The following is a 27,782-nucleotide window of genomic DNA, read 5'->3' as shown; positions in this document are numbered from 1 at the left end:
CCGTGACTAAAGGTGCCCGAAGGCCTTTAGTCGCGGTTGTCCTGGCCAACCGCGACTAAAGACCCTCACATGCGCCAGCTAGCCACCGAGCGCCCTGGGCCCAGGCCTTTGGTCGCGGTTCACCTCCAGAACCGCGACTAAAGGTCCCATTAGTCGCGGTTCCTACAGCTTCGCGACTTATGGGGCTGGACGGAAGCCTGTTTTTCCACCAGTGGCGGCTTGACCGTACAACAGTTCCAAGTGCATATCCCACATCTGATGGGTTCCATCAACCAGCTACTCCTCGCGCAGATGGCATTCTGAGGTATTCCTCTCCTATTCTACATTGTTTCTTCTTGCTGTGAACACTGTACCTTATACTCAGTGTTACTTTGAAGGCTGAAAAGCTTCCATCTTCCATGTTTAGTTGATGCTGAATCTTCCCCTAGCTATTTACGTTATGTCTTGTTGTCTAGGTGGGTAGCTATAACTCGTCATGCTTCTTTTTCCTTAGATGTGGATCCATAGTATGAGAAGCCAAAAACTGAGACCATGTTCAGCACTACCCTAGGTTATTTCCTGTAACGTTTTATCCATAGTTGGAACTAGCGAACTTGAAATCGCTCTGTGGAAAATACTGTACGGTGCTTACAGTTCAACCCAGTCTGGAACTAGGGAATTAGGAATCTTCTCTGTGGAAAACATTGTAGATGCTATATAGGAGTAGTATATACTGTCAAAATTTTAGTGTAGCTAGGATTTACTAGTTAAAACACCTGACTTGTTGGCATGTGCTGTTCACACTGACTCAAACGATAATCATCATAAAGCAATACTATTTATGCACTGAATCTGAAAAGTAAATATAAACTATCCATCAATCTCATGCATTCAGTTTTAATTCCTGTCAATGTCAGGACAGTATCCCATTGGGCCGTGGGTCTGGAAGTATATTTAGGCTGATGAATTGTTAAATCTTTATATAATTATTACCTAACTAGTGCACATCTAATTCGGAGTTGATGTCATCATTAAGCTAGTGGAGGAGTGAACATTGAGCATTGCTGTCCGTGTCATTTAAAGCCCAACAATCTTCTATCATTGATGTTGATTTAATGTCTAATCCTCCCCTAGCAAGTTTGTTTACTTTGTTGTCTAACTAGGTGGGTTGGGTAGCAAATTTGAACTTGCCAAAAAAATTGATGCAGGCTGCTGGTCGTCGTGGTGGCGGCCCCCCTGTTGGTGGAGGACGATGTGGGCTGAGCCGCTGTCTGAGTCGAGGAAGGAACTCGCTGCTGTCTCATAAGTCTTCATGATCCTTTTGGTCGATTCTTGTATGTTCCAATCTGGAGGTCAATGCGTCAGACACAATCTTTCCAGAAAAATCTTTCTGGAACTAATGAGATGAGATGATGGCCGTCTTCATTACCTGTATTGTCTATTTATATTGGCGCTGTAATTAGTACAAAATCCTTTTTAGGTGGCCTGATCGAACAAATAACATTTTTTTTTCAAAAAGGGATCGAACAAATAACTATGGCTTTAAGAAAAGGTTTTATGTCTAAAAATTAGTTGCTGACGTTTGGCGGGCAACACAAGGGCACAGATAAATGAAGCTAAGCTAGTATACGTATGGTAGGAAACGCAAGCTGATCCAGGGCCACAGATTTCCTCACCAAAATTAGGCATATGCATTCCCACTAGCAAGTTATAAAAGCACTGATCACTCCTACTCTCTAATTAGCTGCAAGATATATATATATATACTCAATCGCGGTCCAGGAGTAGCTACCTAGATAGAAATTGAAAATCCCCCTCTTCGATTCGAAGGCAACTTTGATACGCTGCTTACCACCGATGACCTTTTGATCATGGGACGGTAAGGTAATCTGTGACACGCAGAGCATTAAAGATGCGTGTTTCGTTCTTCAATTTGTCTGTCAGGTTCGCATTTCCTTTCTAATCCATGAAGGTATACCTGCATCGTACCTTGATGGTTCAGATCCCAGAGGGAGCTCTGTATGCAAAATCTTTGCCCACATCACGAGGGTTCTCCCTAAATGCAGAATCGTATCAGGAAAATGGAGTTTTTCCGTTTCTTTTGTGTGTGAAAAAATGGAGTTGTTTCGTAGAACACATACAAACTTTCAAAAAAAGAGGAGAAAAGAACACATACGAAAGGCCCATTAGTCGGTCCGTTTAGTTTTTTTTAGAAAAGTTGGTCCGTTTAGTTAAGGCCCGTACGTTAGTTATATATATAGAGCCCAAAGTACATGACAAGTGTACATGGCGGCCTAGCCCATCGCAGAGTCGAGACCAACTGGGCTGGCCGGTTGTCGGAAAGCGCGGCGTTGGCGGTGGCGATGGGATCCCGGAGAGGAGGCGACGTAAGCCCAGCCAGGCCGGCAATACTGCTAGATACATACTCTCTCCGTTCGGAATTACTTGTCACAAAAATGGATGTAACTCAAGAATCTGGACGAACATCTGCAGACTTGGGACAGATACACTTTTGGTAGTGTTAAAAAAGAGATCAAGCAACTAGTACGTCAGTTGGAGATTCTAAAAAATGTACCGGGACGGACGGGGCCAAGTCACTTGGAAATTAAAGTCACAGATCGTCTTGTTGAACTGTACAAGAGGGAAGAAATACTTCAGAGACAGAGATCGAGGGTGGACTGGCTCACCCATGGAGACAAAAATACAAAATACTTTCAGCAACGGGCGTCGATGCGACGGAGGAAGAACAAGATCACATCTCTAGCCAGGTCCGACGGGCAATTGACTGATGATGCAGCCGAGCTGGAAGCTATGACGACGCAGTTCTATACAAACTTATACACGTCAGAGGGAGTTTCAAACATGGAAGAAGTTTTAGATTCAGTCCCTCGAAAGGTTACAGATGACATGCGAGCCATGTTGGACGCTAAGTACACGGAAGAGGAGGTCAAGACGGCCCTGTATCAAATGTTTCCAATGAAATCACCGGGGCCCGATGGGTTTCCAGCGCATTTTTTTCAAAGGCATTGGGGGGTATGCGGTGCGGAAGTCACCGCGGCTGTTCTTAAAATCATTGAAGGACATGAGAGTGCAGAAAGCATTAATCAGACTTACTTGGTCCTGATACCGAAGGTAAAGAATCCGTCGTTGCTCTCACAATTCCGCCCTATTAGTCTTTGTAATGTGTTCTATAAGATAGCTTCCAAAGTGATTGCTAACCGTTTGAAACTGGTCCTTCCGGAGATTATTTCAATAGAACAATCTGTTTTTGTACCTGGTCGTCTGATTACAGATAACATCATTGTGGCGTACGAATGCTTGCACTTTATGAAGAGGAATACGGCAGTCAAACATCGTCATTGCGCTCTAAAGCTGGATATGATGGAAGCATATGACAGAGTGGAATGGGACTATCTACGAGCCATTATGCTGAAACTGGGCTTCTCTCACAGATGGGTAAATATTGTTATGGATCTTGTCAGCTCAGTTTCTTACTCTATTTTATTTAATGGGAAGAAATTGGAGGAATTTAGACCCAGTAGAGGTATCCGTCAGGTTCGCATTTCCTTTCTAATCCATGAAGGTATACCTGCATCGTATCCTTGATGGTTCAGATCCCTGAGGGACCTCTGTATGCAAAATCTTTGCCCACATCACGAGGGTTCTCCCTAAATGCAGAATCGTATCAGGAAAATGGAGTTTTTCCGTTTCTTTTGTGTGTGAAAAAATGGAGTTGTTTCGTAGAACACATACAAACTTTCAAAAAAAGAGGAGAAAAGAACACATACGAAAGGCTCATTAGTCGGTCCGTTTAGTTTTTTTTTAGAAAAGTTGGTCCGTTTAGTTAAGGCCCGTATGTTAGTTATATATATAGAGAGACCAAAGTACATGACAAGTGTACATGGCGGCCTAGCCCATCGCAGAGTCGAGACCAACTGGGGGAAAGCGCGGCGTTGGCGGTGGCGATGGGATCCCAGAGAGGAGGCGACGTAAGCCCAGCCAGGCCGGTAATACTGCTAGATACATACTCCCTCCGTTCGGAATTACTTGTCACAAAAATGGATGTAACTCAAGGATCTGGACGAACATCTGCAGACTTGGGACAGATACACTTTTGGTAGTGTTAAAAAAGAGATCAAGCAACTAGTACGTCAGTTGGAGATTCTAAAAAATGTACCGGGACGGACGGGGCCAAGTCACTTGGAAATTAAAGTCACAGATCGTCTTGTTGAACTGTACAAGAGGGAAGAAATACTTCAGAGACAGAGATCGAGGGTGGACTGGCTCACCCATGGAGACAAAAATACAAAATACTTTCAGCAACGGGCGTCGATGCGACGGAGGAAGAACAAGATCACATCTCTAGCCAGGTCCGACGGGCAATTGACTGATGATGCAGCCGAGCTGGAAGCTATGACGACGCAGTTCTATACAAACTTATACACGTCAGAGGGAGTTTCAAACATGGAAGAAGTTTTAGATTCAGTCCCTCGAAAGGTTACAGATGACATGCGAGCCATGTTGGACGCTAAGTACACGGAAGAGGAGGTCAAGACGGCCCTGTATCAAATGTTTCCAATGAAATCACCGGGGCCCGATGGGTTTCCAGCGTATTTTTTTCAAAGGCATTGGGGGGTATGCGGTGCGGAAGTCACCGCGGCTGTTCTTAAAATCATTGAAGGACATGAGAGTGCAGAAAGCATTAATCAGACTTACTTGGTCCTGATACCGAAGGTAAAGAATCCGTCGTTGCTCTCACAATTCGGCCCTATCAGTCTTTGTAATGTGTTCTATAAGATAGCTTCCAAAGTGATTGCTAACCGTTTGAAACTGGTCCTTCTGGAGATTATTTCAATAGAACAATCTGCTTTTGTACCTGGTCGTCTGATTACAGATAACATCATTGTGGCGTACGAATGCTTGCACTTTATGAAGAGGAATAGGGCAGTCAAACATCGTCATTGCGCTCTAAAGCTGGATATGATGGAAGCGTATGACAGAGTGGAATGGGACTATCTACGAGCCATTATGCTGAAACTGGGCTTCTCTCACAGATGGGTAAATATTGTTATGGATCTTGTTAGCTCAGTTTCTTACTCTGTTTCTTAATGGGAAGAAGTTGGAGGAATTTAGACCTAGTAGAGGTATCCGTCAGGGAGATCCAATCTCCCATTACCTGTTTTTGTTGGCAGCGGAGGGCCTTTCTGGCCTCTTGAAAAAACTAAGTGAGTCATCTCAGCTTGGTGGGATCCAAGTGGCGCCTACGGCACCACCTGTTAATCACCTTCTATTCGCAGATGATAGCCTGCTGTTCTTCAAAGCATCTGGTGGAGGGGCAACCGAGGTATCAAACCTCTTGGAAACATATTGTCAAGCTTCAGGGCAAAGAATTAATACTGCTAAATCATCAATTTTCTTTAGCAAAGGGTGTCCAGCAAACATCAAAACAGAGATTAACTGTATTTTGAATGTGCCCAATGAAACACTGAATGCCAAGTATCTAGGCATGCCTTCTGATGTAGGTACTTCAAAGTTTGGGGCATTCAAATTTCTGAAAGATAGGCTATGGAGTAAGGTGAAGGGATGGATTGAGAAAACGCTATCTACAGCTGGAAAGGAGGTGTTGGTTAAATCAGTTGCACAGGCTGTACCAGTATATTCTATGTCCTGCTTTAAATTGCCAAGGGGACTATGTGAGCATCTATAAATAAACTCATTCGGCAATTCTGGTGGGGAAGTAAAGAAGGTAAAAGAAAGCCAGCTTGGGTTTCATGGAAGGTTATGACTCAGCCTAAATTCATGGGAGGTCTTGGTTTTCGAGATTTTGAGTTGTTCAATTTAGCTCTACTGGCAAGACAGTCATGGAGAATTTTGCAGCATCCTAACTCTTTGTGTGCAAAGATTTTAAAGGTGGTCTATTTCCCCCTTGGAACAATTTTGTCGGCAGAATTGGGGAATCATCCATCTCAGGTGTGGAGGGCCATTCTGGAAGGCCGCGACGTCCTGTGTCAAGGCCTTATTAGGCGAATCAGTGATGGCTCTACAACCAGGATTTGGGTAGATAATTGGATCCCTAGACATGCAACTATGAGGCCAATAGTGTGTCTCTCGGCTAACCCACCAAACCTGGTGAGTGATCTTATTGATAGTACTATCGCCACCTGGAACAGAAGGAGACTGGATGAGTTATTTTTGGCTTTCGATACCAAGTCCATATTGAGTATTCCTTTATGTACTCAGAGAATGGATGATTATTGGGCTTGGAACTTTGAAAGGAACGGAATCTTCACAGTGCGATCGGCCTATCGTATGTTGGCAGATACAAAAAGGCGTAGAGAAGACTGGCTCGAAGGGAATACAAGTTCTTCTGATTATGAAGTTGAAGCTAAATCTTGGACCTCGCTCTGGTCAGTCCAAGTCCCGGGAAAGATTCGTAATTTTTTGTGGCGATTAGCTAAGCACACCATCCCCACTGAAGATGTTTGGCATGGAAGGAATATGGCCAACGATGACAAATGTCAGCTTTGCGGGATGCGGGATAGTTGGCGCCATTCACTCTTGGAGTGCTCTATTGCCCGCTGCGTTTGGGCTCTGGTCGATGATGATGTGGCCGACTATGTTCAAGGGTCGACTGAGCCAAATGCCAAGTTTTGGCTATTTTCAACTATCGACGACTTACCACATGCTAGCATGATCAAGTTAGTTGTTACTCTATGGGCTATTTGGGCAGCAAGAAGAAAAGCGATCCATGAGGGAATCCTTCAGAGTCCACATGCCACTCATGGCTTCGTCACTAGCTTCATATCCGAATTGGAGTCCTTGAAAACTGAGTCTTGCAAAGCAACGCATCCAATTACGGATGGGATGCGGGTGAGAAGTACAATGAAATGGACAACGCCGAGCCCCGAGGTGGCGAAGATACAAGTTGACGGAGGTCTTGCAAGAAATGGTAATAGTAGCGCATCCGCTACGGTTTGCCGTGATCACACATGCCTCTTCTTGGGTTCATCAGCTATGGTATTTACCGACATTTCAGACCCGGCAACATTGGAGGCACTCGCTTGCCGTGAAGCTCTGGCGCTTGCGCTGGACTTGTCCCTCGACAAAATTGTTATTGCATGTGATAATAAATTAGTGGTGGCGGAGATAAAGAATGGAACTGAAGGAAGGTATAGTGCAATCATTAAGGAGATTAATGCTCGGGCAAGAGAACTCATAAGCTGTGATTTCATTTTTGAAAGTCGTTCTATGAATGTTGATGCACACAATTTAGGTAAATTTTCTACTTCATTAGATGTTGGTCGCCATTTGTGGCTGGGTTTACCCCATGACCAATTTGTTATTCCTGTAAACCGAGCTGCTACTTCGCAATAAAGTTTTGGTTTACCACTAAAAAAACAAAAATGGATGTATCGACAACTAAAATACATCTAGATACATTCATTTTTTGGACGAGTAATTCTGAATGGAGGGAGTACAACCGAATGAAGCTAGAGATTGTGTAAAGCTTAGTCGAAACAATGAGGATCCGGACAACATGGCAAGAGACTAACGAGCAGAGCTAAGAAAACTGAAGCAAAGCAAGCTTATGAGACCCTTTTTGTAGAGGAAGATGAAACCCCCAGACTCTGCAAGCTTATGAGACTCTGCGATAAAAAAATAAGATAAGGAATTTTCTCCATATACTTGTAGTAAAGGATGAGAGAAGTCGAAAATTCGAATCTGAGCCCGAGCTCATCTGCACCTGCACTCACGAAAAAAAAAATACTAGTAAAATTTAAAAAATTCCAAAAAAAATTAGGATGGTAGACAATTTGATTCGTGAGGTACGCTCCAATTTTCAAAACATTTGGACTTCTGTGCATCTCTCAGCAAAAAAGACAAATCAGAGGTCTGTAAAAATGTGTACTGTTCATATACTGTTCTGGTCTGATTTGTCTTTTTTGCTGAGAGCTGCACAGAAGTTCAAATGTTTTGAAAATTGGAGCGTACCTCACGCATCAAATTGTCTACCACCCTATATTTTTTTGGAATTTTTTGAATTTGTCTGAATTTTTTACGAATTTTTTTTGACCAGGTGCAGATGCACCCGGGCATCGAAACGCCGCTCACATAAAGGAGCAGAAGCAGTTTGAAGAAAACAAGGTAAGAAGAAAAATGGTGGAATCCAGAAATGCAGACATGGATCATGAATGACTTGGGGCCGGGGAAAGGGCCTCGTAGAAAGTACTACAAACACATATTAGTACATTACATGAATGCTGATTCAACCAACACATACACCTGTGCCTGTTTGGTGTGAAAATAATACAACTCTTTTTTTTACATCCCTCTTTTCTGCCTTGTTCAGATCTACTATTAATTAGCTCAGAATAGTACTTTCGGGGCGGCAGTACCTATACACAGAGTGAACGTTATTTGCAAGTGTGGTGTTCGCATACGAACACGTCACCGTGTATCCTCGATGCCAGGGGTGATGCATCGCAACTCACATCGAAGGAGACTCGCCGGAAGCGCGGTACGCAAGCAATTCGGCGGGCGCTTTTGTAGACCCGAAACCCCACACGCCTGGGAGGGACCCCGTCTGGATGCGCGGCGGCTATGGGCTGCTTTAGGTCGACCTGATCGCCCCTAGGGCCTCGAGGTTCGCCGCCCTGGAACAAGAAAAATAGACAAAAAACGAGGAAGAAGAAAACAAGGGAGAAAGATAAAAGATAAAAGATAAAAAGTGGTAGATGTGTTTGTTCGATTGTGTGTTGTTCAATCGGCCGTCACCTCTTGTCTATATAAAAGGCGGATGTACTTCCCGTACAAGAAAAGGGCCTGCATATGCGTCCAAATTATCAAAACCTAACAAAACACGGACTATTCACGACCTCCGGCCCGAATGTCCGGCTCAAGGCCCGGATGATCCGGCCTAGCCTAGTTTTCTGACAGCAGCTCACTGTTTTGACTCTAGAATCCACATATGACCTCGGATTTGGATGAAATTTATATGAAAATCAACCGTCTCGACGAGATGCACAACTTTCATGTTGAACGCTTTTTGATATGAAAATCAACCATCTTGAGGGTGTTTTTGGCTGTTTTCTAAAGTCTATAGCAGAAAAAGTTGTCCGGACGTCCGGACTTCTACCCGGATTGTCCGGCCTCCACCCGGATCATCCGGGACTGGTCCCAAATCATCCGGCTTCATTACAAACCTTCTGTTGTCTTCGTGCTTCAATTTCCCGGATGATCCGGACCCCGGCCCGGATGATCCGGCCAAACATTGCTGCAGCGCACGGTGTTGCATGTAACTTTTGCATACGACCTCGGATGGGGACGATTCTTATATCAAAATCGTCCGTGTCGACGAGACGAAGAACTTTGCAGTTGTAACTGTTTCCATCCGAGGTTGTCTTAATTAGGTTTCATGCCATTCTTTCATCTGATGTCAATACGAGCATCTCTAAGATTGGCATAACTTTTGCATCCGAGCTTTGTTTTGTACCATCTCTATATTTATTTTGATCGGCTTGAAGAGAGCCATCCAATGGTGACATGAAATCATGAATTTGATCTCATCTTGCTACATCCTCAAGTCACTCTTTGCGATCATGCTATTTTCAAGTATCAACACATGCCCCCCTGTTTTTCGGCAAAGCTAGCGTGCCGAAAAATAACTTGTACAGTGTTTGTTATGAGCTGTCCATATACAGAAATAAAAGTTTGTTATGAGCTGTCCATATACTTGGGAATGAAGTGCTTACGCTTGCATTTGGTAAGGAGGCACACTTGCGCTTAAGAGTCTGGATATCTTTGTCCTTGGCAAAGGACGTTTCATGAAGCTCACTCACAGGAGGAACCGCTAACTTCTTTTTCAAAGCATGGACATCGCACCAAACCCTAACATCTAAATCCGGATGTCCCAGCCCAGCCACACACCAGGACTGGGTCCCATACCGGACCGACGCACTCCCAGAGGCTGTTGCCACCATCTTCCACCAGTCCATCTTCAGAGCAGAAACTGACCCATCGACCTTACCTGGCCTGTCGTCGAAACCACCACAACGCCAAACAACTCCACCATCCTGCACGTATCCATCCACACACGCGCCCGTCGTCGAACCTCCGCGGCACCATGCCACTGGGATCCACCGTCAGCCTTGCGGTGGATGAGACACCGCTCTTCCGCTTCTCCCGTCCAACCAGCACTTGCTCCGAAATGATGCCCTCAAGAGGGACAATGACATCAAAGGTACCATCATCGTCCGATCTGGTAGATCCAGATCTAGGGTTTCCCCAGAGCATCACGAGTGGGGTGCCATGACCTGCAACAATGATGCCTCGAGAAGGGAACGTCGTCATAGACGCCGCCGTCGTCCGCCATGACCGAAGTCAGCGCGATGTTCACCGGAAGTCGCGTCCCCCAACCTCGCAGCTGGCTGGAACCGAACGGAACCTTGCCGTGAAGACGAGGGCCGCCGTTGGCACGCCGGCAGGGAGCCTCCAGCCACCCTTCACCGGTCCTCCTCGCGCCACCGGCCGTCCAAGACCGTACCGAGACGGATCTGGACAGGACGCCATATCCGCAGCCGTCGGAGCCACTCATGCGCTCGCGGCCACCACACCGCTGGTCATGTAGGTTCCCATCGCTGTCACACAGTAGGGGCGCCGCCCTATTTGCCGCCCCCGGCCTCCCCACGTGAGACGCCGCCTCCACCTCATGGCATCTGTCGTGGCAACCACCTGCCCTGGATCTGCGGTGCAGGGCTCGCCGCCACCGCGGCCTTTGCCGGCGGCAGTGGCAGCTGGGGATGTAGGAGTGGGGAGGGGCTGGCGGCGCGGGATCGGAGGCCCCTGGCGCCGCCCGAGGGGGGGCGACGCGATGAGGGGAGGGGAGGCGACGCGAGGGGGAGGGGGAGGGGAGGCGACGCGAGTGGGATGGTGTGATGTCCATATGTTTTGTGACTTCGCTTATTCTCGCTCCAAGTATATGGAGAAAATTCCATATCTTATTTTTCATCTCAGGGTCTCATAAGCTTGCAGAGTACAGGGGTTTCATCCTCCTCTACAAAAAGGGTCTCATAAGCTTGCCTTGTAACCATTAGGTTACCGGTTCTGAGTCCTGGAAACAGCCCCTTGAAGAAATGCAATGAAAGGCTACGTACAAAAGACCTAAAGTGGTCGGGCCATTCCCCATACCCTGCGCATGTGGGAGATATGTGCACCAAGCTGCTTTTTTCTTATTTACACAAGCTGTGGATTAATTTGGAAGGTGACACATCATATATGTAGTTGGTCTCATATGACCTGTCGGATCTTAGGACTGGTTAGATGAAGAATAACTCATCTGTAGGATTCTCCAGCAGAATGACTTTGTCACAATATGTCTGTAATAATAATTATTTTACATCTATGAAGGACTGGAAAAAACAGCACAAAGATAGTCTTGATTTTTATATATGTATTCATTATTATGCCAATAGTTGCTCCAAGCGTCATAAAAATGTGTAATATAAGCTGCATATAGTTGCTCCAAGCGTCACATCTATGCCCACACAAAGATTAGTGAAACAAATTGACATGCATGATTGTTGAATGTCAAGTTTAAAACTTGAACCCTGGTCGTTTGGTTCCACCACACGGAACCTAGCCATCTGAGCTTTGCTCATTTGGCCGGACGGCTAATATATTTGCCAGATCGTATAGGTCACACATGCCTGGTTTTCATTTATAGTGTAGATCAGAAAATCTCTCTTTATAAATAAGGCATATGCGTATCAGAAATGCATCTCCAAAATATACACATAAGCTACAATTAGGGCGCAGATCTGCATGCGCATTAAATAATGGCGTGATCCGAGGGGAGGTGTGCACGCCTCTGCAATTCCAATCTATCTACATTGAATATAGCAAAAAATACACTGTTGGGAGTGGTCCAAAAAAAATTAACGGAAAGAAAACAAACCCCAAAGAAAGAACGGAAGGCCCATGCAAGCAAGCCCCACGCGGGCAGCTCACCGCGCCCGGCGCCGGCGGCCGACACAACACGGAGAAGAGAGAGAGAGAAATAGATCGATCCCCACACCAGAATCCGCGGCCCTGCGCCCCCGTTCCACCCTGCCATTTCCCGGTCCAACCCCAAACCCGAGCCCCCACGCTATCACCTTTCCCGCCGCTGCCCGCCTGCCGCCACCCTCGTTTCCCGTCGGCTCACACTCCACACTCCTCACTCCTCACTGAGGCCAGCCCAGACCTTGCTTTTCCAGCCTAAAGACACGCCACGCCCGCGCGGTCCTCGAGGCGACTGACCATGGCGTCGGAGACCGCGCCGTTCTGCGTCACGGGGACGGCGGGCAAGGGCGCCGCACCGGCCGCACGGCCGCGTCGTGCTCGTCTTCGCCGCGGGCGCCGTGGCGGCCGTGCTCGTCCTCCTCTGCTTCTCCTCCCTGCTCGCGCCCGCGCCCGTGCCCAACCTCGTCGCCAGTCCCTCCCTCCCCTTCCCCACCTCCTTCCCGCAGCCGCAGCAGGATAACGACTCCGAGGACGGCCTGTACGCCCGCGCACGTTCTACGACGACCCGAAGCTCTCCTACGCCGTGGACCGGCGGGTGACCGGCTGGGACGCGAAGCGCGCCGAGTGGCTGCGGCTGCACTACCCGCGGGCCCGGGGAGCGCGTCGTCATGCTCTCGGGGTCCCAGTCCTACCCGTGCGCCGGCGACGGCGGCGACCACATGCTGCTCCGCTTCCTCAAGAACAAGGTGGACTACGCGCGGCTCCACGGGATGGAGCTGCTCTACAACACGGCGCTGCTGCAGCCCCGGATGGTGGCCTACTGGGCCAAGATCCCCGTGGTGCGCGCCGCCATGCTCGCCCACCCGGAGGCTGAGTGGGTCTGGTGGCTCGACGCCGACGCCGTCATCACCGACATGGACTTCGCGCCCCCGCTCGCCACCAGGTATAAGGATTACAGCCTCGTCGTCCACGGCTGGGACAGGGAGGGAGGTGTACGAGGCCAGGTCCTGGGTGGGCCTCAACGCCGGCGTCTTCCTCATCCGCAACTGCCAGTGGTCGCTCGACTTCATGGACGCATGGGCCAGCATGGGCCCGGCCTCGCCGGAGTACGCGCGATGGGGCAAGACCCTCAAGGCCACGCTCAGCGACAAGCCCGACGACCAGTCCGCGCTGGCATACCTGCTGCTCAAGAACCCCAAAAAACGGGGCGCCAGGACCTACCTGGAGCACGAGTACTACTTCCAGGGATACTAGGCGGAGATCGTGGACAAGCTCGACGGCGTCGCGGCGCGGCGGTTCGGGCCCGCGCTCCGGCGGCGGCACGCCGAGGGGGAGCACGCGCTGTACGCGGCGGCGAGGAACGCGGCCCTGAGGAAGAAGGCCGGCGGCGTCCCGGGGCCCGACGGGGGCGGGCAGAAGGCGTCCGCCTGGCGCCGGCCCTTCGTGACGCACTTCACCGGCTGCAACCCCTGCGGCGGCAAGCCCAACGAGATCTACTCCAACGAGAGCTGCGCCGAGGGGATGCGCCGCGCGCTCAACCTCGCCGACGACCAGGTGCTCCGCGCCTACGGCTTCCGCCACGCCGGGCCGCTCAAGGGCGACGTGCGCCCGCTCTAGTCTAGTCTAGTCAAACTGAGCGTGCAGTTTCGTTGTTACAGAAAGACAGCAAAATCGAATCACCATTTTGTTATTTTGTACACTGTTTTAAGATCCGACAGTTTGGGTCCTTGCGTGAACCTCTCCTCTTTTTTTTCTACTCTTTTTTTTTTTCATACTTCATCCAAGTATATATACAGAGAGCACCAATAAATCAGTTGTTCAAAAAAAATACTCCATCTGCCCTGAAAATATGTCCAGATACACTCGTTCGTTTTCTTTTGGACGAAGGGAGTAAACTAATTCAGTTGTTTTCTTTTTTTGAATGACCACCCAAATTGTTACACAGAGGTGTTACAGTCAGATAGCATAAGGGCTCTTAACCGCTCGGGGATGTTTGCAATCAAAAACCAAATCCAAAATGTTTTGCACGGGGTCGATTTTGCCGCAAATGCTGGATTGAAATCCAAAATCCAACTGTCTCCAGATTCTTGTTTCAATGCTCGCACTACTGTTTTCTTCTCCCTCCTACCCCATGGAGAATCGAACAAATTTTATAGTTGCTCGGGTCGGGTAACAGCAAATCTGGTATGTAAATGACGGTGATATCAAGATTACCAAGAGTAGTTTTTGACGATGCGTGTTGACAAGTGTACTACTACATCCAGATCCAGAGGAAGTACTACTACTTGTACGTGCCAACGAATCAAATCGTGTTCACATACCTTATTTAAGGAGTAGTAGGCTAACACGTGTTGACTAAGATATCCTATTCGTACATGTCAGATGGCATTTAAGGAAATCAGATTCGTGTATTCCCTTTGATTTGAATAAGGTGCGGAGATTCTATGCTTATTATCTTACCTTCTCTTCACCACGTGTCTCTCTACCATTGGTTCACTCTTCTTCTCGCGATTACCTTAATTAAGCTAATCAAATGGAGGAGGGACGGTGATGGTGATGTGGTTGCAGATCATGGCGCGGGAGATCCCCATTCTCCGGCGGCTTTGGTGCCACCACATTGTCCTTCTTCTCCATGGCTTCTGGATCAATCCATTCCATAGTTTTAGGGTATGTTTGGTTTACAACCAATGGTCACCCTACCAAAAAGTTGGCTGGCCCATAAGATTTGGTCATCACTTGAATCGGTGCCAAAAATTTGGCGCGCCCAGCCCGCCCAGGTCGCTCCCGTGTAAAAACTGCCAAATCGCGGGCGCGGCCGGGGCGCAGAAAACCCACGCCAAAAAATTGGCAGCGTTGCCCTCGCACGCTTTTCATTGTCTTCGGTGATTATCAAACGTAATTAGTGTGGCAGATTAAATGGCTGGGCAAATCAACGTACGTACGTTGTACCTACCATACCTTTGAATCAATTAATCCCGTCTAGCGACCGGTAACCAATCCTGCTCTTTTTGTTATTACAGGGGAACCAATCCTGCTTAGCACAACCGAATAAACAATCCTACTTAGTGGTAGTACCAAACCGTACCAAACACTCAAGTTATCGCAGTTTAACCAAAACGTTGTGGATTAAAATGAAAGACGGTCTTGATGTCAGCGTTCTTTCCACGGACATATGTGATGCGCATGTGTACTTTTATACACGCCGGTTTTTCACTTGGCACATTGTAGTTAATTAAGTGTTTTTTAATACATGTCCCTTTTTTTTGTTATTAAACCTGGATTGCCATCAAACCAAACACTGATCAATCCAAATTCCTAAAGTGTGCCAAGTTAGTTGGCTGAAAACCAAATGGAAGCCTACTGATTTTGCCAAAAAAATGGCAAGTACAATGGCTCTAAACCAAACAAGATCAACTTACCAAAAAATTGGTCATGCCCTAGCTTTGGTCATGCCAAAATTTTGGTGGGGCTAGTTGAGGCACAAACCAAACACACCCTTAAAGACCAGACCGGACCAGTTGGGTCAAAAAATAAAACACAATCCCTCTGTTCCAAAATAGATGAGTCATCTATTTTGAAACCGAGGGAGTACAAGATTATTTATTGGGAATTGTTGAGCTTGAGTCCACGATGCAATTCATTCGCTCGATGTCCACAAGTAGTTGCATATTCCAATTGGAATGTGTTCTAGGTTTTATACCCATGTAAATGGTTTCACAAAATACTAGTACAGTAGTACTTGTATGCGTGTTGAAATAGTAGAACTAGAGCAAGTACCAAGGTCTCCAACGCGCAGACCCTAACAAATGTGGATTTGGTCCATTTTTTTTGTCCATTCGGGTCGAGCGAGGGGGCCGCGACCGGCTGCGTCTGTGTTTTCCGGGCTGTGCGTGTGCACCCAACCAGAGATAGTTAGTGAAACAATAGATGCAAAACAATGGAGAGTACACTCCTACTCTCTACCCCCTCTGTCCGCGAATAAGTATATTTTTACCTTTTGTGCTAAGTCAATATTTGAAAATTTTGACCAACTTTATAGAAAAGAGTAATAACATATATGACATCAAATTGGTATATTATGAAACTACATTCAAAACAAATCTAGTGAACCTAATTTAGTGCCATAAATGCTGCTATTTTTCTCTATAAAGTTGGTCAAAGTTTTAAAACTTTGACTTAAGACAAAAGCTAGATGTACACTTATTCATGAACGGAGGGAGTAACTAGCTGCAAGATATATACTCAATCGCGGTCTAGGCGCCGTAGCTACCGAGTAGAAATTAAAAGAGGTAATAGCACCCCAGGTACCCTAACTTGCATCACATGTGAAGATTTAGTCCCAAACTTGAAAAATGCAACTCCACCATACCCCAACTTGCATTGAATGTGATGATTTAGTCCACGGCCTATCACAGCTCGACAAGTGGCAGCCAGGTGGGTGGACCGGTCGTCACCCGCACTTTTGCAAGAAACACCATGTCGTCTTCTCTAATTAACCCGTAGTACTGGATGTTAAATGCAGTTAACTGCATATCTCCCTGTGGCTGGCGCTGGGCCACCGGACCTGCCCGACCACGATGCAGGAGCTCTGGGACGACGCGCTCACCCCCAACGCCACGCTCCGGCAGCTCATCGCCGCCTGGTTCTCCCGTTGGTACACCCGCTTCAAGAAGCGCTCGGCCGACTACCCCGGCCGCGCCGCCGACCTTGTCCACGGTCTCCACGGCACGGCCATCCCGAGGAGGCATCCCTTCAAGGGCCAGGCCCGCGTCACCGCGCTCCGGGAGTTGCGCTCCCTCCCCTCCACCCACCAGTCCGTGACCAAGGCCATAGCCGAGGCCGGCGGCGTGTCGCTTCTTGACCTCGCTTCCGGCCGGAGACGGTGGCGAGCCTGAGCCTCTTAGCCGGCTCCATGCGCCTGGTCCGGGACAAGCGGCACCAGGAGTCCAGGACGGTGTGGCCGCTGGGCTAGAGCTGCTCAATTCCATCTGCGCCGTGCACAAGCCGACCAGGAGTATGATTGTCACCATTGGTGCGGTGCAGCAGCTGGTGGAGCTGCTGCCGGAGCTGGCGACGGAGTGCGTGCAGCCAGCCCTGGACATCCTTGACGCGCTCGCCTTAGTCCCTGAGGGCAGGACGGATCCCAAGGATTGCGAGGACGATACCCAACGCCGTCCGATTGCTGATGAGGGTGTCCGAGGCCTGCACGCAGCGCGCCGTGTCGATGCTGTGGGTGGTGTGCAGGATGGTGCCTGAGGAGTTTGCGCCCGCTGCCTTGGAGGTCGGACTGGCCGCCAAGCTTCTGCTGGTGATCCAAAGCGGGTGCGGGCCGGAGCTGAAGCAGCAAGCCTCGGAGTTGCTCAAGCTTTGCACCATGCACTGCACGTCCACCGTCTTCCTCGCGAAATGCAAGCTCACCAAGACAATTCAGTGAGAAGAGACCAGGACATAGCCCTTCTGGTTGTGATTTGAGTCGATGATGCCGTTCCCCGTGGTTAGTCTCGCATATTCTGGATTGTGAAATGGATGAGAGAAGCAAATTGCTGCTAGATGAAGGCCTGTGTGTAGATAAACTCAGCAATTAGCCGAACTTGCTGTGTCATTTGAAGACATGGGAGGGAGTGGATGAATGCATCGCCCTGCCCATCGACATGAAGCTTCCATCGAGCAGCAATGCGGCATAAGCAGCGCCCGAGTTGGTGGCAGGCCGGCGGCCGGATGTCCATGCAAATTGTTGTGAGTTTGGACAGCTCGCAGGCGGCGTCCTCGGCCTCCTGTTGGCCGGCCTCGCGGCGGTCACAACGGATGCCACCTCGCCACCGCGCGGGCGCCGACGCCGCGTGCCGTGGCTTGCCGCCGGGTTCCTGATGAGCGTGCTCTGGGCGTACACCCTGGCGCGCAAGCTGGTGGCGATCGGATACACGTGGGCGTGAAGGCGAGCGTGCTGGGCGTGACGGTGCTGTCGTGGGGGACTCGCTGGGCGACCTAGTCTCCAACGTGGTGATGGCGACGCACGGGGGCCCTGGCGGCGCGCAGACGGCGGTCTCCGCCTGCTACGCCGGGCCGCTGTTCAACACGGTGGTGGGGCTGGGGCTGTCACTCAAGCTGGCGGTGGGCGCGCAGTACCCGGCGCCGTTCATGCTCCCGGCGGACTCCGCGGTGTACGAGACGATGGGGTTCTTGTGCGCCGCTCTGGCGTGGGCGCTGATGGTGGTGTCTGTTGGAAATATGACCTAGAGGCAATAATAAAATGGTTATTATTATATTTCTTTGTTCATGATAATTGTCTGTTGTTCATGCTGTAATTGTGTTATCCGGAAATCGTAATACATGTGTGAATACATAGACCACAACACGTCCCTAGTAAGCCTCTAGTTAACTAGCTCGTTGATCAACATATAGTCATGGTTTCCTGACTATGGACATGGGATGTCATTGATAACGGGATCACATCATTAGGAGAATGATGTGATGGACAAGACCCAAACATAAGCATAGCACAAAGATCGTGTAGTTCGTTTTGCTAGAGCTTTTTCAAATGTCAAGTATCATTTCCTTAGACCATGAGATTGTGCAACTCCCGGGTACCGTAGGAGTGCTTTGGGTGTGCCAAACGTCACAACGTAACTGGGTGACTATAAAGGTGCACTACGGGTATCTCCGAAAGTGTCTGTTGGGTTGGCACGAATCGAGACTGGGATTTGTCACTCCGTATGACGGAGAGGTATCTCTGGGCCCACTCGGTAATGCATCATCATAATGAGCTCAATGTGACCAAGTGTCTGGTCACGGGATCATGCATTACGGTACGAGTAAAGTGACTTGCCGGTAACGAGATTAAACGAGGTATTGGGATACCGACGATCGAGTCTCGGGCAAGTAACGTACCGATTGACAAAGGGAATTGTATACAGGATTGATTGAATCCTCGACATCGTGGTTCATCCGATGAGATCATCGAGGAGCATGTGGGAGCCAACATGGGTATCCAGATCCCGCTGTTGGTTATTGACCGGAGAGGCGTCTCGGTCATGTCTGCATGTCTCCCGAACACGTAGGGTCTACACACTTAAGGTTCGGTGACGCTAGGGTTGTTGAGATATTAGTATGCAGTAATCCAAAGATTGTTCGGAGTCCCGGATAAGATCCCAGACGTCACGAGGAGTTCCGGAATGGTCCGAAGGTGAAGAATTATATATAGGAAGTCAGGTTTCGGCCATCGGGAAAGTTTCGGGGGGTCATCTGTATTGTACCAGGACCACCGGAAGGGTCCCGGGGGTCCACCGGGTGGGGCCACCTATCCTGGAGGGCCCCATGGGCTGAATTTGGAGGGGAACCAGCCCCTAGTTGGCTGGTGCGCCCCCCTTGGGCCCCCCTGCGCCTAGGGTTGGAAACCCTAGGGGTGGGGGTGCCTCCACCTGGCTTGGGGGGCAAGTTTCCCCCCTGGCCGCCGCCCCCCCTTGGAGATTGCATCTCCTAGGGCCGGCGCCCCCCCTAGGGGGCCTATATAAAGAAGGGGGAGGGAGAGCAGCCGCACTCATGCTCTTGGCGCCTCCCTCTCCCCTTGCAACACATCTCCCTCTCGTAGAGCTCGGTGAAGCCCTGCCGAGATCGCTGCTGCATCCACCACCACGCCGTCGTGCTGATGGATCTCCGTCAACCTCTCCTTCCCCCTTGCTGGATCAAGAAGGAGGAGACGTATTCCAATCGTACGTGTGTTGAACGCGGAGGTGCTGTCCGTTCAGCACTAGGATCATCGGTGATTTGGATCACGACGAGTACGACTCCCTCAACCCCGTTCTCTTGAACGCTTCTGCACGCGATCTATAAGGGTATGTAGATGCACACCTCTCTCTCATTGCTAGATGAACTCCATAGATTGATCTTGGTGAAGCGTAGAATTTTTTTTATTTTCTGCAACGTTACCCAACAGTGGCATCATGAGCTAGTTCTATGCGTAGTTCTCTTTGCACGAGTAGAACACAATTTGTTGTGGGCGTAGGTGTTGTCAACTTTCTTGCCACTACTAGTCTTATTTTGCTTCGGCGGCATCATGGGATGAAGCGGCCCGGACCGACCTTACACATACGCTTACGTGAGACAGGTTCCACCGACTGACATGCTCTAGTTGCATAAGGTGGCTAGCGGGTGTCTGTCTCTCCCACTTTAGTTGGAGCGGATTCGATGAAAAGGATCCTTATGAAGGGTAAATAGAATTTGGCATATCACGTTGTTGCTTTCACGTAGGTAAGAAAACGTTCTTGCTAGAACCCTGTTGCAGCCACGTAAAAACATGCAACAACAATTAGAGGACGTCTAACTTGTTTTTGCAGCATATGCCTTGTGATGTGATATGGCCAAAAGTTGTGATGAATGATATATATGTGATGTATCAGATCATGTTCTTGTAATAGGAATCACGACTTGCATGTCGATGAGTATGACAACCGGCAGGAGCCATATGAGTTGTCTTAATTATTGTATGACATGCGTGTCAATGATTAAACGCCATGTAATTACTTTACTTTATTGCTAAACCGTTAGCCATAGTAGTAGAAGTAATAGTTGGCGAGCAACTCCATGGAGACACGATGATGGAGATCATGATGATGGAGATCATGGTGTCATGCCGGTGACGAAGATGATCATGGAGCCCGAAGATGGAGATCAAAGGAGCTATATGATATTGGCCATATTATGTCACTATTTGATTGCATGTGATGTTTATCATGTTTTACATCTTATTTGCTTAGAATGACGGTAGCTTAAATAAGATGACCCCTCGCAATAATTTCAAGAAAGTGTTCCCCCTAACTATGCACCGTTGCGAAGGTTCGTTGTTTCGAAGCACCATGTGATGATCGGGTGTGATAGATCCTAATGTTCGAATACAACGGGTGTAAGCCAGATTTACACACGCAATACACTTAGGTTGACTTGACGAGCCTAGCATGTACAGACATGGCCTCGGAGCACGGAGGACCGAAAGGTCGAGCATGAGTTGTTAGAAGATACGATCAACATGGAGATGTTCACCGATGTCGACTAGTCCGTCTCACGTGATGATCGAACACGGCCTAGTTGACTCGGATCATGTTTCACTTAGATGACTAGAGGGATGTCTGTCTGAGTGGGAGTTCATTGAATAATTTGATTAGATGAACTTAATTATCACGAACTTAGTCTAAAATCTTTACAATATGTCTTGTAGATCAAATGGCCCACGTTACCCTCAACTTCAACGCGTTCCTAGAGAAAACCAAGCTGAAAGATGATGACAACAACTATACGGACTGGGTCCGGAACCTGAGGATCATCCTCATAGCTGCCAAGAAAGATTATGTCTTAGAAGCACCGCTAGGTGAAGCACCTATCCCAGAGAACCAAGACGTTATGAACACTTGGCAGTCTTGTGCTGATGATTACTCCCTTGTTCAGTGCGGCATGCTTTACAGCTTAGAACCGAGGCTCCAAAAGCATTTTGAGCAACACGGAGCATATGAGATGTTCGAAGAGCTGAAAATGGTTTTCCAAGCTCATGCCCAGGTCGAGAGATATGAAGTCTCCGACAAGTTCTTCAGTTGTAAGATGGAGGAAAATAGTTCTGTCAGTGAGCATATACTCAAAATGTCTGGGTTGCACAACCGCTTGACTTAGCTGGGAGTTAATCTCCCGGATGACGCAGTTATTGACAGAATCCTTCAGTCGCTTCCACCGAGCTACAAGAGCTTTGTGATGAACTTCAATATGCAGGGGATGGAAAAGACCATTCCTAAGGTATATTCAATGCTGAAATCAGCGGAGGTAGAGATCAAAAAGGAGCATGAAGTGTTGATGGTGAATAAAACCACTAAGTTCAAGAAAGGCAAGGGTAAGAAGAACTTCAAGAAGGACGGCAAGGGAGTTGCCGCGCCCGGTAAGCCAGTTGCCGGGAAGAAGTCAAAGAATGGACCCAAGCCTGAGACTGAGTGCTTTTATTGCAAGGGAAGTGGTCACTGGAAGCAGAACTGCCCCAAATACTTAGCGGACAAGAAGGCCGGCAACACAAAAGGTATATGTGATATACATGTAATTGATGTGTACCTTACCAGTACTCGTAGTAGCTCCTGGGTATTTGATACCGGTGCGGTTGCTCATATTTGTAACTCAAAGCAAGAGCTGCGAAATAAGCGGAGACTGGCGAAGGACGAGGTGGCGATGCGCGTCGGGAATGGTTCCAAGGTCGATGTGATCGCCGTCGGCATGCTACCTCTACATTTACCTACGGGATTAGTTTTAAACCTCAATAATTGTTATTTAGTGCCAGCTTTGAGCATGAACATTGTATCTGGATCTTGTTTAATATGAGATGGCTACTCATTTAAATCCGAGAATAATGGTTGTTCTATTTATATGAGAGATATGTTTTATGGTCATGCCCCGTTGGTCAATGGTTTGTTCTTAATGAATCTCGAACGTGATGTTACACATATTCATAGTGTGAATACCAAAAGATGTAAAGTTGATAACTATAGTCCCACATACTTGTGGCATTGCCGCCTTGGTCACATTGGTGTCAAGCGCATGAAGAAGCTCCATGTTGATAGACTTTTAGAGTCTCTCGATTATGAATCATTTGACACATGTGAACCATGCCTCATTGGCAAAATGACCAAGACTCCGTTCTCCGGAACAATGGAGCGAGCAACCAACTTATTGGAAATCATACATACTGATGTGTGCGGTCCAATGAGCGTTGAGGCTCGCGGAGGATATCGTTATGTTCTCACTCTCACTGACGAGTTGAGTAGATATGGATATGTCTACTTGATGAAACACAAGTCTGAGGCCTTTGAAAAGTTCAAGGAATTTCAGAATGAGGTAGAGAATCAACGTGACCTAAAGATAAAGTTCTTACGATCAGATCGTGGAGGAGAATATTTAAGTCATGAATTTGGTACGCACTTAAGGAAATATGGAATCGTTTCACAACTCACGCCGCCTGGAACACCTCAGCGTAACGGTGTGTCCGAACATCGTAATCGCACTTTATTGGATATGGTGTGATGTATGATGTCTCTTACCGATTTACTGCTATCTTTTTGGGGATATGCTCTAGAGACAGCTACATTCAGTTTAAATAGGGCACCGTCTAAATCCGTTGAGACGATACCGTATGAATTATGGTTTGGGAAGAAACCTAAGCTGCCGTTTCTAAAAGTTTGGGGATGCGATGCTTATGTCAAGAAACTCCAACCTGAAAAGCTCGAACCCAAGTCGGAAAAATGCGTCTTCATAGGATACCCTAAGGAAACTATTGGGTATACCTTCTACCTCATATCCGAAGGCAAGATCTTTGTTGCCAAGAACGGGTCCTTTCTGGAGGAAGAGTTTCTCTCGAGAGAAGTAAGTGGGAGGAAGGTGGAACTTGATGAAGTACTACCTCTTGAACCGGTGAGTAGCGCAGCTCAGGAAGATGTTCCTGTGGTGCCAGCACCAACTGAAGAGGAAGTTAATGATGATGATCAAGGTACTTCGGATCAAGTTACTGAACTTCGTAGGTCCACGAGGACACGTTCCACACCAGAGTGGTATGGCAACCCTGTCCTGGAAATCATGTTGTTAGACAACGGTGAACCTTCGAACTATGAAGAAGCGATGGCGGGCCCAGATTCCAACAAATGGCTTGAAGCCATGCAATCCGAGATAGGATCCATGTATGAAAACGAAGTATGGACTTTGACAGACTTGCCGGATGATCGGCGAGCGATAGAAAAAACATGGATCTTTAAGAAGAAGACGGACGCGGATGGTAATGTTTGAAGGAAATATGCCCTAGAGGCAATAATAAAGTTATTATTTATTTCCTTATATCATGATAAATGTTTATTATTCATGCTAGAATTGTATTAACCGGAAACATAATACATGTGTGAATACATAGACAAACTTAGTGTCACTAGTATGCCTCTACTTGACTAGCTCGTTGATCAAAGATGGTTATGTTTCCTAACCATGAACAAAGTGTTGTTATTTGATTAACGAGGTCACATCATTAGTTGAATGATCTGATTGACATGACCCATTCCATTAGCTTAGCACCCGACCGTTTAGTATGTTGCTATTGCTTTCTTCATGACATATACATGTTCCTATGACTATGAGATTATGCAACTCCCGTTTGCCGGAGGAACACTTTGGGTGCTACCAAACGTCACAACGTAACTAGGTGATTATAAAGGAGCATTACAGGTGTCTCCAAAGGTACATGTTGGGTTGGCGTATTTCGAGATTAGGATTTGTCACTCCGATTGTCGGAGGGGTATCTCTGGGCCCTCTCGGTAATGCACATCACATAAGCCTTGCAAGCATTGCGACTAATGAGTTACTTGCGAGACGATGTATTACGGAACGAGTAAAGAGACTTGCCGGTAACGAGATTGAACTAGGTATTGGAATACCGACGATCGAATCTCGGGCAAGTAACATACCGGTGACAAAGGGAACAATGTATGTTGTTATGCGGTCTGACCGATAAAGATCTTCGTAGAATATGTAGCAGCCAATATGGGCATCCAGGTCCCGCTATTGGTTATTGACCGGAGACGTGTCTCGGTCATGTCTACATTGTTCTCGAACCCGTAGGGTCCGCACGCTTAAGGTTACGATGACAGTTATATTATGAGTTTATGCATTTTGATGTACCGAAGGTTGTTCGGAGTCCCGGATGTGATCACGAACATGACGAGGAGTCTCGAAATGGTCGAGACATAAAGATTGATATATTGGAAGCCTATGTTTGGATATCGGAAGTGTTCCGGGTGAAATCGGGATTTTACCGGAGTACCGGGAAGGTTACCGGAACCCCCCGAGAGCTAAATGGGCCATGATGGGCCTTAGTGGAAAAGAGAAGAGGCAGCCCTACATGGGCTGCGCGCCTCCCCCTTCCCCTAGTCCTATTAGGACTAGGAGAGGTGGCCGGCCCCCTCCTTCTCTTTTCCCCCCTCAGCGAATCCTATTCCAACTAGGATTGGGGGGGGGGTGGGGGATCCTACTCCCAGAGGGAGTAGGACTCTACTGGCGCACCCCTTGTGGCCGGCCAGCCTCCCCCCTTTTGGTCCTTTATATACTGAGGTAGAGGCACCCTAGAACACACAAGTTGATCCACGTGATCTATTCCTTAGCCGTGTGCGGTGCCCCCAGCCACCATATTCCTCGATAATACTGTAGCAGAATTTAGGCGATGCCCTGCTGCTGTAGTACATCAAGATCGTCACCACGCCGTCGTGCTGATGGAACTCTTCCCCGACACTTTGCTAGATCAGAGTCCGGGGATCGTCATCGAGCTGAACGTGTGCTCGAACTCGGAGGTGCCGTAGTTTCGGTGCTTGATCGGTCGGATCGGGAAGACGTACGACTACTTCCTCTACGTTGCGTCAACGCTTCCGCAGTTGGTCTGCGTGGGTACGTAGACAACACTCTCCCCTCTCGTTGCTATGCATCACATGATCTTGCATGTGCGTAGGAATTTTTTTGAAATTACAACGAAACCCTACAATGTTACCATCTATAAAGCTCGACTTGTCGCTAAGGGTTATCGACAAGTTCAAGGGGTTGACTACGATGAGACATTCTCTCCCGTAGCGAAGCTAAAGTCCGTTCGAATCATGTTAGCAATTGCCGCATACTATGAATATGAGATATGGCAAATGGACGTCAAAACAGCATTCCTTAATGGCCATCTTAAGGAAGAACTGTATATGATGCAGCCGGAAGGTTTTGTCGACCCTGAGAATGCTAACAAGGTATGCAAACTCCAGCGATCCATTTATGGGCTAGTGCAAGCATCTCGGAGTTGGAACATTCGCTTTGATGAGATGATCAAAGCGTTTGGGTTTATGCAGACTTATGGAGAAGCCCGCGTTTACAAGAAAGTGAGTGGGAGATCTGTAGCATTTCTCATATTATATGTAGATGACATACTTTTGATGGGAAATGATATAGAACTTTTGGACAGCATTAAGGCCTACTTGAATAAGTGTTTTTCAATGAAGGACCTTGGAGAAGCTGCTTACATATTAGGCATCAAGATCTATAGGGATAGATCGAGACACCTCATAGGTCTTTCACAAAGCACATACCTTGATAAGATATTGAAGAAGTTCAATATGGATCAGTTCAAGAAGGGGTTCTTGCCTGTGTTGCAAGGTGTGAAATTGAGCTCAGCTCAATGCCCGACCACGGCAGAAGATAGAGAAAAGATGAGTGTCATCCCCTATGCCTCAGCTATAGGGTCTATTATGTATGCCATGCTGTGTACCAGATCTGATGTGAACCTTGTCGTAAGTTTGGTAGGAAGGTACCAAAGTAATCCCGGCATGGAACACTGGACAGCGGTCAAGAACATCCTAAAGTACCTAAAAAGGACTAAGGATATGTTTCTCGTTTATGGAGGTGACGAAGAGCTCGTCGTAAAGGGTTTTGTCGATGCTAGCTTCGACACAGATCTGGATGACTCTAAGTCACAGACCGGATACGTGTATATTTTGAATGGTGGGGCAGTAAGCTAGTGCAGTTGCAAGCAAAGCGTCGTGGCAGGATCTACATGTGAAGCAGAGTACATGGCAGCCTCAGAGACAGCGCATGAAGCAATTTTGGTGAAGGAGTTCATCACCGACCTAGGAGTCATACCCAATGCATCGGGGCCGATCACACTCTTCTGTGACAACACTGGAGCTATTGCACTTGCCAAGGAGCCCAGGTTTCACAAGAAGACCAGGCACATCAAGCGTCGCTTCAACTCCATATGTGAAAATGTTCAATATGGAGACATAGATATTTGTAAAGTACATACGGACCTGAATGTAGCAGATCCGTTGACTAAACCTCTCCCTAGAGAAAAATATGATCAACACCAGAACGCTATGGGTGTTCAATTCGTCACAATGTAACTAGAATATTGACTCTAGTGCAAGTGGGAGACTGTTGGAAATATGCCCTAGAGGCAATAATAAAATGGTTATTATTATATTTCTTTGTTCAAGATAATTGTCTGTTGTTCATGCTATAATTGTGTTATCCGGAAATCGTAATACATGTGTGAATACATAGACCACAACACGTCCCTAGTGAGCCTCTAGTTGACTAGCTCGTTGATCAACAGATAGTCATGGTTTCCTGACTATGGACATTGGATGTCATTGATAACGGGATCACATCATTAGGAGAATGATGTGATGGACAAGACCCAAACCTAAGCGTAGCACAAAGATCGTGTAGTTCGTTTTGCTAGAGCTTTTCCAAATGTCAAGTATCATTTCCTTAGACCATGAGATTGTGCAACTCCCGGATACCGTAGGAGTGCTTTGGGTGTGCCAAACGTCACAACGTAACTGGGTGACTATAAAGGTGCACTACGGGTATCTTTGAAAGTGTCTGTTGGGTTGGCACGAATCAAGACTGGGATTTGTCACTCCGTATGACGGAGAGGTATCTCTGGGCCCACTCGGTAATGCATCATCATAATGAGCTCAATGTGACCAAGTGTCTGGTCACGGGATCATGCATTACGGTACGAGTAAAGTGACTTGCCGATAACGAGATTGAACGAGGTATTGGGATACCGACGATCGAATCTCGGGCAAGTAACATATCGATTGACAAAGGGAATTGCATACGGGGTTGATTGAATCCTCGACATCGTGGTTCATCCGATGAGATCATCATGGAGCATGTGGGAGCCAACATGGGTATCCAGATCCCGCTATTGGTTATTGACCGGAGAGTCGTCTTGGTCATGTCTGCTTGTCTCCCGAACCCGTAGG

General features: G+C 47.8%; 1 long non-coding RNA gene and 3 pseudogenes across 1 annotated transcript; all 4 read left to right on the top strand.

Moving 5' to 3' along the window:
- Window positions 1-1,738: 1,738 nt before the first annotated feature.
- LOC123105837 (uncharacterized) lies at window positions 1,739-8,304 on the top strand. The gene is made up of 2 exons (XR_006451040.1): window positions 1,739-1,863; window positions 8,057-8,304. It is a non-coding gene; the product is annotated as an uncharacterized lncRNA (long non-coding RNA).
- A 3,526-nt stretch (window positions 8,305-11,830) lies between these two features.
- Window positions 11,831-13,754, top strand: LOC123105836 (probable glycosyltransferase 6; annotated as a pseudogene).
- A 2,757-nt stretch (window positions 13,755-16,511) lies between these two features.
- On the top strand, window positions 16,512-17,413 carry LOC123101766 (U-box domain-containing protein 75-like; annotated as a pseudogene).
- A 45-nt stretch (window positions 17,414-17,458) lies between these two features.
- On the top strand, window positions 17,459-18,216 carry LOC123101765 (cation/calcium exchanger 1-like; annotated as a pseudogene).
- Window positions 18,217-27,782: the final 9,566 nt, after the last annotated feature.

This window comes from Triticum aestivum, chromosome 5A, assembly GCF_018294505.1.
Source record: "Triticum aestivum cultivar Chinese Spring chromosome 5A, IWGSC CS RefSeq v2.1, whole genome shotgun sequence".
NCBI classification, from domain to species: domain Eukaryota; kingdom Viridiplantae; phylum Streptophyta; class Magnoliopsida; order Poales; family Poaceae; genus Triticum; species Triticum aestivum.
This window is presented reverse-complemented; position numbering and strand designations above follow the sequence as displayed.